At 46.0% G+C, this 13,086-nt stretch overlaps 1 protein-coding gene and 1 pseudogene across 5 annotated transcripts in view; one reads left to right on the top strand and one right to left on the bottom strand.

Moving 5' to 3' along the window:
• The window catches only part of gulp1b (GULP PTB domain containing engulfment adaptor 1b), a 645,746-nt gene that overhangs the window by 357,639 nt on the left and 275,021 nt on the right, over positions 1 to 13,086 (bottom strand). The gene's annotated exons all lie outside the window — the stretch shown is intronic.
• Positions 10,347 to 10,748, top strand: LOC140407807 (small ribosomal subunit protein eS17-like; annotated as a pseudogene).

Here is a 13,086-nt window from a genome sequence, read left to right as displayed (position 1 = left end):
CTTTTATTAACACCCTTTTATGTCTGCACAGCTCATGTACTGGATCAGGTTTCCAAACAATCAAACAAAGAGTCTCTCATCTGAATAGATCTGTGATTGAGCAGAAAAAAGGTATAATAAATTATTTTACATCTGTCAGCCAGATTTTACATTTTTACAATGACACAGTAATTACACTTACTAAAGGTATGCTTCACTATGGTAAGTTTTTATGTCTTTCAAATAATGAAATCCACATGTATAGTTTAAGTACTTGGTAAGAACTGGACAGAAGTCCCTCTGCGTGGACATTCTGTGCATTATCATTTGTCACACATGGATGTCAGCTTTGTAGCTGCTGTCTATGACAGAAAACATTATGTCAAATCTTTTACAAATTTGCAGGGATATTTTTCAAAAATGTGAAATTCCCAACAAGCAATGAAAACATTCCTTTTGAACTGTAATGGATTGAAAGAGGCCATGTGAACATTGACAATCAGGTGCAATGATGCTGCTTGGCAGGGCAGGGATCTTGGGAGTATCTGAATCTCTACCATTCTAGCAGGTACTTGCATCTATTTCTTCTGTTAACCCTGGAATATTAACCAAAGGAAAAGAGTTGTCTTTACTACCTGTGCAATGCTGCCCAAGCTTAAAACCATGCTGATGTTGAGAATGCATCCAAATTCTATTGGCCAGGTTTTGCCATCATCAGCAAATGTGCAGTACTAGTCATTCATTGCACTTAGAATTGTCCGGGTGTTGTAACATTTATAATTATTCAAAATGTCTCTATTATTGGAGTCGCAATGTGAAGAGTAGGAAAGAATTTTGGTCACAAGCTGGATAAGGTTTTGAGCAAAGACCAAGGGCTTTCCTGTAGATGAGATGTAGGTACATCAATGTGAGTGCAGTGCTAGACCAGTTTGGTGGACTTTGGCATGGCACTGATGCAGGTTTAATAACAGAAGGTCCATCTGTCCTTTCCTGAACTTGGTGAGTAGGAAGCCTAAAGGAAACATTAGCGGAAAAGAACAGGAAAAGAATAAAAGGAATTTACCCACAAAATCTAGTTTCCATTTCATAATGGCAATATAATGTGAAATATGCCATCAATTGTACTTAAATTATATATCTTTAATAGTTGTTCAGGGGGTGCGGGCATCAATGGCTCAGCCAGCACTCGTTGCCCAGCCTTAATGCTCTTTTACGGAGTGGTTTTCTAGGCCATTTCAGAGGGCATTGCTGTGGGTTTGAAGTCACATATAGACTCAGACTAAGTAAGGATGGCAGATTTCCTTCCGTAAAGTGAACCAGATGGGTTTTTATGGCAGTCAACAATGGTTTGATGACCACCAGTAGACTTCTCATTCCTGATTTTTGTATGGAATTCAAATTTCACCATCTTTCCTGGTGCAATTCAAAACTGGGTCCCTAGGGCATTACCCTGGGTCTCTGGATTACTAGTCCAATGACAATATTACTATGTCACCGACTCCACTACTTTTCTTTTATGAGGGCCACGAAGAATTCAGCACAAGTTGAAGGATAGAAAGAAATAACATTTATTTACAATAACATATATATATACACAACAGCAGCAGCAGCAACTTCCTTGCTGCTCACTCCTCTCCAGCTGGTTCCAAACTGGGGGAACCCCCTTATTGGGGAAGCTAATACTCCCTAAGGATTGTGGGATCGTCATTAGTCCCCGTCCAATGGTAAGCAGGCAGGTTATAACATCCCCCCCCCTCAAAGTCCAAGGAATCCACCAAAGACCCTGGCGAAAGAGGGCGTCGGACTCATTTTGCCGCCGGCTGGACACCATTTGCACGAGGCGCTGGATCGGGCGGTGTGTAACGAGACGGGGAACGACGATTCCGTGATGAATGGTGTAATGGTTGTACATCCACGGCCCATGGGCCTGAGGACTCCCCCTCTGAGGCATCCTGTGTTTCCATCTCGGAGTCAGAGTCCGCTACCTCCGTCATCCCGGCGTCTCTATCTCCACGCGGTTCTGCAATGACATCCGCAGGCTTTGAGTGCGGCACCAGAGAAAGATTGTGAGGAATACTCTCCACTGTGCCTGGTCTCTGTGGCTGTAGAAATGAGCTCCGCGGCAGGGAATCTTTGGAAGAAATGGTTTTCTGGACTGAACATGGTCTACATGCTTGCACTGGAGACGATCCTGGGCTTGCGCCTGGTAAGAGATAGGGCCCGTTCGGCGAAAGATAACGCCAGGGGCACACTGGGCACCACCAGCAAAATTTTGAACGAACACTGGGTCACCGGGCGCAAACTGCCGAATCGGCCGATGCCGAGAAAAACCATGTCCCTGCCGTTATTGAGTGTGGCGTACATTCGCGCCAATGTCCGGGAAAACCATGCTAAGGCAGGTGCGAAGTCGCCAGCCCATTAGCAGTTCCGTGGGAGCTACCCCAGTCACCGCATGTGGAGTGGTCCTGTATGAAAACAAAAAACAAGAAAGTCTAGTGTCCATAGACCTGGAAGACTGCTTCTTTAGGCCCGTTTGAAAGTCTGCACAGCGCGCTTCGCCAACCAATTGGAAGCCGGGTGGTATGGAGCGGTGCAGATATGGTGTATGCTGTTCATCTTAATGGACCTCGCAAACTCCTCACTTGTGAACGGAGTGCCGTTGTCCGTGACCAGCACCTCGGGGAGGCCATGCGTACTGAAAGACAATCACATTTTCTCGATTGTTGCGCAGGACGTTGTGCCTACCATCTTATGCACCTCTAACCATTTAGACTGGGCATCAATTAATAGAAGGAACATGGATCCTTGAAAAGGGCAAGTGAAATCCACATGCAAGCGCGCTCATGGTCGCCCTGGCCAGTCCCAGTGATGTAGGGGCACGGCCAGCGGAAGCTTCTGATGCTCCTGGCAAATTGAGCAGTTTTGGGCCACCTTCTCAATGTCGGTGTCGAGGCCTGGCCACCAAACATAACTCCGGGCCATCATTTTCATTTTGGTCACACCCGGATGCCCATTGTGCAAGTCCCTTAGTATCAGCTCCTGTCCTTTTTCCGGGACAATCACACAAGTCCCCCAAAAGAGGAGATCGTCTCCCATGCTAAATTCTGACAGGTTGGAGGAAAATGCCCGCAACTCGCCTGGGAGCTGTCTATGCTGCCCACCATACAGGACTATGTGCCGAACCTTTGATAGGACTGGCTCCATCTGGGTCCACTCACGGATCTGTGATGCCGTGACAGGCAAGGAGTCCATAAAATTTAGGGTTGCAACCACCTCACCGGTCGTGGGGGTCGACATGGGGCCGGTCGATAAAGGCAACCGGCTCAGTAGGTCGGCATTCCCTATCTGCGTTCCTGGTTTGTGCTCCAGAGAATACGCGTAGGCAGCGAGCAACAAAGCCCAGCGCAGGACGGCCCCAATACCATATGGGGATGCATCACACGTTATGAGCAAAGGCTTTCCAGGATCATAGTGGGTTGGTAACCCAGACGACGACAATTGTTGTTTTACCCACCGGAAAGCGGTTTCTTGCGGCTGACCCTAAACCCAGGTATGATTCTTCTTTTGCAGAAGGTGCAACGGGGCCAGCATAGTTGCCATATTGGGGAGGAACTTCCCGTAATAGTTTACGAGGCCGAGAAAAGAACGAAGATGCGAAGTGTCAGTCGGGGTGGGGACCTGTTGAATTGCACGCATTTCTCTGCGACGGGGTGCAAACCTTCGCGGTCCACCCGATAACTCAGGTAGACTATTTCCTTCGCCTTAAAGACGCACTTTGTACGACATAAACAGACTCCGGCCTCTGAACAGCGTCTAAGGACAGCCTCCAAATTTTCCAAATGTTCCTGCTCCGACGTAATCAAAACGTCGTCTAAGTAGACAGCGACACGAGGTAAACTTCTCAAGATGCCCTCCATGACACGTTAAAAAATAGCACAGGCAGAGGATACCCCAAAGGGCAACCGTGTATATTCGTACAGGCGGTGTGTATTAATAGTTACATTTGGCTGGGCGGCAGGGTCCAGCTCCAACTGTAGGTAGGCATGACTCATATCTAATTTCGTGAACGAGAGTCCGCCTGCAAGCTTCGTGTAGAGATCCTCTATGCGAGGCATTGGATAGCGGTCGAGCCGGGAAGCCGTATTCACTGTATGTTTATCGTCGTCGCACAAGCATCTTGTTGCATCTGGCTTCAATACAGGTACAATTCGTGCTGCTCAGTCAGCGAAAAAGACGGGCCTGATAATACCCAAGGACTCCAAACGAGTGAGCTCTCCTTCTAACTTCTCGAGCAAGGCGTAAGGCACCGGGCGCGCCCGTAAATAGCATGGCGTGGCTCCTGGTTCGACTTGGATACGGGCTAAGGCCCCTTTTATTTTCCCCAAACCAGGCTGGAATACATCTGGGTACCATCCAAATGCCTCCGTCAATCCTCCAGAACCTGTTTGGAGGATGTGCTGCCACTGCAGCCGCAAATGGCACAACCAGTCCCGATCCAACAGGCTGGGCCTATGGCTGCGCACCACGATAAGTGGGAAACGCCCCTCCTGATGTCCATAAACAACAGGGGTCATCGTAGTTCCTACAATGTCCAACCCCGTGTAGTTGGCCAACCTGGCCTGTGAGTCGGTTAATGTAAGGGTCTGTATACCCTGCTTGATACGGTCGAATGTCCTCTGGACGATCACGGAGACCGCTGCACCAGTGTCCAACTCAATCTCAAGCGGGTGACCACTGACCGGTACGTCACCTTAATGGGGGCCACACAGGGAGCTGCCATATAATGCAGCTGCAGGCAGTCGTCCTCCGTCTCCACGTCCTCAGGAGTAGTCGCCACAGGTTGATCACATGGAAGGTACGGCCCCTGGGCTGGCCCCAGTTTCTGTGGGAACAACGGTGCCTCTGGCACCCCCAGGACCGGCGTCCGCGATGGGATCAGCGCCCACAAGTCCGACATTGACATGGCTCCTCATCCATTGGTTCTGGAGAAGGCTCCCCTCGGGGAGGAACGTCTGGCAGCCACTGGCACCGATCCAGACGCCACCCCGCCCAAGGTCCTGCAGAGGTGCGGGGAGACGCTTTTGGATGGAAGGGGATGTGCCCCAAGGCGTGCACCTCCATTCCTTGTAGCTCCTACACTCCTCGTTCTGCGCTCTCTCGGGACAATACTATTTGAATGGTCTGTTGAAAAGTCAATGTTGGCTCAGCTAACAACTTTCTCTGGGTGGCCGCATTTGTTAATACCGCAAACTCGATGGTCGTGTAACATTTCTGACAAGGTCTCACCATAGTCACAATACTCCACAATCCTGCGTAGCCTGGACAGAAACTCTGCAAGGGATTCTCCTGGGGTCCTCTCAGCGGTATGAAACCAGTAACGCTGGACTATCGTGGACGGGGTTGGTTTAAAATGTTGTCCCACTAAGTTCACAAGTTCATCAAATGCCTTGGTGTCCAGCGCAGCTGGGTACATAAGGCTCCTAATCAGCCCAAACGTATGCGGGCCGCAGGCGATGAGCAAAATGACCACCTGCCGCTCGTTTTCGGTGATGTTGTCAGGGGCTGGTTTAGCTCACTGGGCTAAATCGTTGGCTTTTAAAGCAGACCAAGGCAGGCCAGCAGCGTGGGTTCAATTCCCGTACCAGCCTCCCCGAACAGGCGCCGGAATGTGGCGACTCGGGGCTTTTCACAGTAAGTTCATTGAAGCCTACTCGTGACAATAAGTGATTTTCATTTCATTTCATTTCATGTTGTTTGCCTGGAAATAGTAACGTATCCGTTGTGCGTACTGGTTCCAACTTTCCACCGCAGCATCAAAAACATCCAAACGTCCGTACAGAGGCGTGGTGTAACAGAAAAAAAACTTCCAACCTGTATCCAACAAAAATCCAGGGAGGTGGCTTCAGCAACGTAGACAGCTATCCACTTTAACCCTCATCGCCATTTTTGTGAGGGCCACGAAGAATCCAGCACGAGTTGAAGGATAGAAAGAAATTACATTTACTATAACATATATATATATATATATATTATTTTTATATACATATATATATATATATACATACATACATATAATTTATATATCAGCAGCAGCAAATCCCTTGTTGCTCACTCCTCTCCAGCTGGTTCCAAACTGGCCAGCTCGATTTATGCAGGGAGTCTGCTAATGATTTCTCCGCCCCCCTTATTGGGGAAGCTCATACTCCCTAAGGATTGCGGGATTGTCATTAGTCCCCAGCCAATGGTAAGCAGGCAGGTTATAACATTTCCTATTCTACAACTGGTATCAGAACATTCACAAGAAAGAATTTTATGAGCAAGTCATCAGAGGGTTAAGAGTCTATGGAACTCTTTGCCAGAGAGAGCTGTGAGAGCAGGGTCCCTGTATAGATTTAAGGCTGAGATAGGTAGATTCTTGATCAGTAAGGGAATTAAATGTAACCTGGAAAGGGCAGGAAAGTGGACATGAGGAATGTCGGAGCAACCGTGATCTTATTGAATGGCATAGTAAGCTCCAGGGGCCAAATGGCCTTTCCTGTTCCTCTTTCCCGTGGTCGTACATCCAAGATCATTCTAAGGTTTTAACTCCACAATCCTATGCATTGGTCACTCTGCCCAAAATTTACCCCAAGCTTCCGGTCACTTGTCATTTTAGTCCTCTATCTTGGCACCATTTTGACCTTTCTGTCCTTGGTCTGCTGCGGTGTTTCAGTGAAGTTCAAGCTCGAGGAGCAGTACCTCATCTTTCAACTCGGCACTCTACAGACTTCTGGACTGAACATAAAGTTCAACTGTTTTAGATAATAACCTCTGCTTCATCGTGTTCTATATGTTTTATTTAATTTGCTGGGACAGTCTTGTCTTATTTCTTTCTTTATTCCTTCATGTTACATTCAAATGACTGCTCTGTAATTATTCACACTAAAGCTGGACATATCTTTTGCTTCTTGACAATACCCATCACCATTCACATTGGCTGTTGTTATTTAATTTCTCCTGCCAAACCCCCCCATCATAGACCTTCCCATTTTGTTCTTTCTATCCCTTCTTACTTTCCACTGGCTCAAAACCAAATACATTTCTATCTTCAGTTCTGATGAAATGAAATGAAAATCGCTTATTGTCACAAGTAAGCTTCAAACAAAGTTACTGTGAAAAGCCCCTAGTTGCCACATTCCGGCGCCTGTTCGGGGAGGCTGGTACAGGAATTGAACTGTGCTGCTACCCTGCCTTGATCTGCTTTCAAAGCCAGCGATTTAGCCCAGTGTGCTAAACCAGCCCCTGCTGGTTTGAGATGAAGGGTCATCTCGACCTGGAAACATTCCCTTTCTTAGATTTTATCTTGTGCATTTGTAGGTAGCTGGCTGACTTTTCAGATTTGACTGTCCAACACTAAAAAGATACAACTACAAAAATTGGAACTCGCATTCAGGTAGCACTCTCAAAGAAATGTTTCAACCAGATACCTCACAAATAAGCCGATAGGAGCCAGGAAGAAGGGAGCTGGGGAAACATGACAAAAAACTAGGTTTCATAGATGAGTTGTGACGTGCTTTTAAAATGTGGGGAGGCAAATAAAGGTTTAGAAAATGAGTCCCAGAAGGAAGACCAAGGTGGCTAATTATCCTCCCATCTCAGGCTAATCTGAGGAGATCCAAAGTCTGGAATCAGAAGAGGGGAGTCTGCAGAAGGCTGGCCCCATTGGCTCAAACACAAGAATGCCAAATTTCAAATACACAATAAATTATGCTGCAGTAGGCATTGTTGCGAATGTTTAAAATTTGTAATTTTTTGCACTTATCCTGATGAATGCCGCATGAACAGTTTGAGCAGCATGTCTCTCGTTTCAGCAATATTCAAGTTTTGTACTACCAAGAGATTGTTAATTTAATAGCTGGGGGACAAGGAGCTAGCAAGAGGAGCTCGCCAAACTTATGGTTGCACACATTGTGTACAACAAACCCAAGTCCAAGAGTATTGTGTGTGGAAGCTGGAATGTTGGCAGAGAGCCTTGGAGTACTCAAATTTATGTGTAGATGGTATGTTCGTAACAACAGGAATGGAGTCGAGCAATATTGCCGAGATGGATGTAAAAACCTGATGACTGGATTTGGTGTGTAAAACACAGTTACAGATTGAGCAGATTATCAAGGCATTGTATTGAATTCCCTCTTTTAAAGTAGTAATCTTTCTTGCAGAATTTTGTAAAAAGTACATTGGATTTAAAGTTACGCGCATAAGGTTTTCCATTTGTCACTGGTGAATTCCAACAGATATTTTTGTATTTTTGTCCTGAATCATAAGACCATAAGACATAGGAGCAGAATTAGGCCACTCGGCCCATCGAGCCTGCTGATCGATGCCTGATATTTTTCTCATCCCCATTCTCCTGCCTTCTCCCCATAACCTGATTCTTTTATTAATCAAAAACCTATCTATCTCTGTATTACAAACACTCAGTGATTTGGCCTCCACAGCCTTCTGCGGCAAAGAGTTCCACAGATTCACCACCCTCTGGCTGAAGAAATTCCTCCTCAGCTCTGTTTTAAAGGATTGTCCCTTTAGTCTAAGGTTGTTTCCTCTGGTTCTAGTTTTTCCTACAAGTTGAAACATCCTCTCCACGAAGAAGCTTCGAATACAGTCCACGTGAAGGTTAAAAATGAAATTGATTGTGAAAATTATTTAAAATGCAATCCAAAATGATAAAATGTTCGTCAAACTTTACTGTAAACTTGAACAATTAGGATAAACATAATTTGCTTTAATATTAGTTTTAATCTCAGTTATTTCCAAAGTCAATAATGGAAAAAAAAAGTATTTGCTATTGTTAAGGTCAGGTTTATTTTATTGAAATTTCGGTTGTTTGTTGATGTAACCTTAATATTATCTAAATATGTCCCAGCTCACAGTTACATTTTATATAGACATACCTGATTACAAGGAAATCAATGCTGATTTAGAAAGCAAATTAAAATTGTGAAGTTGACCATTTGAAAAAAATAGATAATTTGAAGCTGCAATATATTATAGCATAAGTGGCGAACCCTTAATTTACAACAATTGACTATCAAAAGCCACTAAAAATGTAAAATAAAATTTGCTAAACTGTGCTGGACACTGAACTAATGAAGTAACAACAGTGTATCATTATGCTGTCAAAAACACCTCTCCCCACTACATGTTGGCATTTTAAATCCAGTAGTGACAGTTTGGCAAAAGTGAAGCTTTTTAAAAATCTAAGATATCAGTTAATATAGGTTTATTTACTTGTTCAGGTACATACAGAGACAAAACACCTGCTCCCAGAAGTTTATGGTGATGAAATGGGCAGGATTTTCCCACGGGCAGTTGATGTGTTGGGTGTTCTGGATCACATACAGGTCACCAACACTTGAAATAGTGCAACACTATTTTATTGAATCATTAACTGTTTAAACTTACTTAGACTGTGGGTTAATACGATACTAGCTTTAACTAAAGACCTTTGCCTTGTCCTAACCAGTCGATGCACTCAGCACATGGTGAATGTCTGTGTTGCAGGCTGTGAGCTCTGTCCTCCTAGCTAGCTGCAACTGGAATGAGCGGGAGCTCTGATGCCCCCTGTCTTTATAGTGCATGTGCTCTCACTGGTGATTGGCTGCGGTGTTGTGTGTGTTGATTGGTCCCACTGTCTGTCCATCAGTGTGTGTCTGCACCATGATATGCTGGTGTATATGTTGTGGGACTCAGACATCAGGACCAAATGGAGATCCTGAGCTATATTTGCAGTGGAGAAATTTTCCCAAGGATGGTCCCTTCGTTGGCTGCTTACATGCTTGCAATCTTATTTAGGGCAGTGGAAAGACCCACAATGATGCCAGTCCCTTAAAAGGGCCATAGCTCTAGAGTCTGGGGAGCCCCAGTCAGAGAGGTGGATGCTGCTAAGGCAGATCTGAGAACACGGCGGCGCCTCAAAATGGAGACATAAATTTAAACTAATAATTCAGCAGGGAAGCTGTCAGAACTGGTGTTACGATTGGACAGCCAGGTCCCGGAGCGAAACCCTAGTTTGATAGATTGTAATTTGCATTTATTTTTCATTTAGAGATGTGGATGAACAGAGTCACATGACTGCTGGTTAACTTTTAACAAAAGAATAAAACATTTATTAAGCATGAAAAGACTGACTATCACACACTAGCTTTTTCTGAATTCAGTTAAATAATTATTTGCTCCAAATAATGTTTTCAGGTGTATCTCTGTCTTTAAAGTACTAAACCTCATCTGAAATCTCTGAAGAAAATTACATGAACCAGACATCTTCTGTAGTTGTTGTGGAAAGGAATTTTTTCAGTGATGTAATGCTCTTCTCTCAGTTGGGATCCAAGATGGGTCACGTCGGGACTAAGAAGGTCAAGAAAACCGCCCGAATGATCATCAAAAAGTATTTCAGCCGCCTTAGCAATGACTTCTACACCAATAAGAAGGTCTGTGAGGAGATTGCCAACATCCCCAGCAAGAAACTTTGCAGGAAAATTGCAGGGTGTGTGCCACATTTAATGAAGTGCATTCAGTGTGGGCCTGTCTGAGGCAACTCCATCAAGCTGCAGGAAGAAGGGTGCGAGAGGAGGGATAACTATGTCCCAGAGGTTCCCGCTCTGGATGAGGAGCTGATTGACGTGGACCCAGATACCAAGGAGATGCTGAAGCTTCTCGACTTTGGCAGCTTGTCCAATCTCCAGGTGACACAGCCTTTGGTAGGAATGGCCTTCAGGACTCCAAGAATCTAAAATTATTTGTACTACAATACTCTATCATTAAAAAAGACAAAAGCAAAAAAAAACTGACATAACATTTACTATAGCCTTAAACTTGCAAGCCATTCACTATTTTCTACTATATCATTGCTGCAAATGTAGGTTACCTTTCTGATATTATTCTGTTCCATTTTTGTTTAATAGATTTCTTTGGTGGTTCAACAAAAGAAATGGTCCTGTACAGTGTTATTTTACCTGCTCTTAAAGGCAAGCGAGATCCCAGGAAATCTTGGGACAAAAGACATAAATGAACTAAACAGACTCCGTACCTAGTATCCTTGTAATGCTATGATATTCTTAAGTAAATATGAGCACAAGAGAGGGTGGTGGAGCAAATGGAGGAGGATTTTAAAAGATGGGACATGCTCCCGCTCTCGTTGGCGGGTAGGGTGCAGTCAGTAAAAATGGTGGTCCTTCCGAGGTTTTTGTTCGTGTTTCAGTGCCTCCCCATCGTGATCACCAAGAGCTTTTTCAAGAGAGTAGGTAGGAGTATTATGGGGTATGTGTGGGCAAATAAGACCCCAAGGGTTAGGAGAGGGTTCTTGGAACGCAGCAGGGACCGAGGAGGGTTGGCTTTGCCAAACCTAGAGAGTTACTACTGGGCAGCAAATGTGGCGATGATCCGTAAGTGGGTTATGGAGGGAGAGGGGGCGGCATGGAAGAGGATGGAGATGGCGTCCTGCAAAGGAACGAGCCTGGGGGCGTTGGTAACGGCACCGCTGCCGCTCTCGCCGACAAAATACACCACAAGCCCGGTGGTGGCGGCAACATTAAAGATCTGGGGCCAGTGGAGAAGACACAGGGGTGCAATGGGAGCATCGGTGTGGTCCCCGATCAGGGGTAACCACCGGTTTGTCCCGGGGAAGATGGACGGGGGGTTCCAAGGCTGGCATCGGGCGGGGATAAGAAGAATGGGGGACCTGTTCATTGACGGGACATTTGCGAGTCTAGGGGCACTGGAGGAGAAATTTGAGTTACCCCCGGGAAATGCATTTAGATACATGCAGGTGAGGGCTTTTGTGAGGCGACAGGTGAGGGAATTTCCGTTGCTCCCGGCACAAGAAGTTCAAGATAGGGTGATCTCGGGGGTATGGGTCGGGGAGGGCAAGGTATCGGAAATATACCAAGAGATGAAAGAAGAGGGGGAAGCGCTAGTAGAAGAACTGAAAGGTAAATGGGAGGAGGAGCTGGGGGAGGAGATTGAGGAAGGGCTATGGGCCGACGCCCTGGGTAGGGTTAATACCTCTTCCTCGTGTGCCAGGCTCAGTCTGATACAATTTAAGGTGGTTCACAGAGCGCATTTGACGAGGGCGAGGCTGAGTAGGTTCTTTGGGGTAGAGGGTAGATGTGAAAGATGTTCAGGGAGCCCGGCGAACCATGTCCATATGTTTTGGTCATGCCCGGCATTGGAGGGGTTCTGGAGAGGAGTGGCGGGAGTAATATCCCAGGTGGTGAAAGTCCGGGTCAAGCCAAGCTGGGGGCTAGCAATATTTGGAGTAGTGGATGAGCCGGGAGTTCAGGAGGCGAAAGAGGCCGGAATTCTGGCCTTTGCGTCCCTAGTAGCCCGGCGAAGGGTCTTGCTATTGCGGAAGGAGGCGAAGCCCCCTAGCCTGGAGGCCTGGATTAATGACATGGTGGGGTTCATAAAATTGGAGAGAATTAAGTTTGCTTTGAGAGGGTCTGCACAGGGGTTCTACAGGCGGTGGCAACCGTTCCTAGATTATCTCGCGGAGAGTTAGAAGGAGGTCGATCAGCAGCAGCAGCAACCCTGGGGGGGGGGGGGGGGGGGGAACGAGAGACTGTTTGAGGGGATGGACGAGCGGGAGATAGCATGGTGGGTGGGGGGAAACGGTATGCGTGGCCAAGAGCCAGTGTATAAAGCTATGTAAATATACCATCTTGCCTTGTATATATCTTGCTCAGGGAGAATTTGCGTTATTTTGTTACGGGGGGGGGGGGGGGGGGGGGGGGTTATTGTTTGTAAGGGGAAAAAATTGTGTTGTTAAAAAACCCTAATAAAAATATATTTTTTTAAAAAAATATGAGCACAAGTAAAAATGCAGCCGTGATATAAGACACAGGGTTCACATATCGGAACAGTGTGAAGCAAAGAAGTGAAGAATAACAGAATGAGAGCCAAATAGCAACAAAAGTTTTGGAGATACTGGTCATCACAGAGATATGGTTGAGGGAGGGACAGCATTAGCATCTCAGCATCCTGGAATATGGAATCTACAGGCGAGACAGAGGAGTGGGTAAAAGAGGAGGAGGCATTGCATTATTAGTAAAGGAGTCAGTTATCACAGTGAGG

This window comes from Scyliorhinus torazame, chromosome 2 (genome assembly GCF_047496885.1).
Source record: "Scyliorhinus torazame isolate Kashiwa2021f chromosome 2, sScyTor2.1, whole genome shotgun sequence".
Lineage (NCBI taxonomy): Eukaryota > Metazoa > Chordata > Chondrichthyes > Carcharhiniformes > Scyliorhinidae > Scyliorhinus > Scyliorhinus torazame.
The sequence above is the reverse complement of the archived record's forward strand: the minus strand, read 5'-3'. Positions and strand labels throughout refer to the sequence as shown.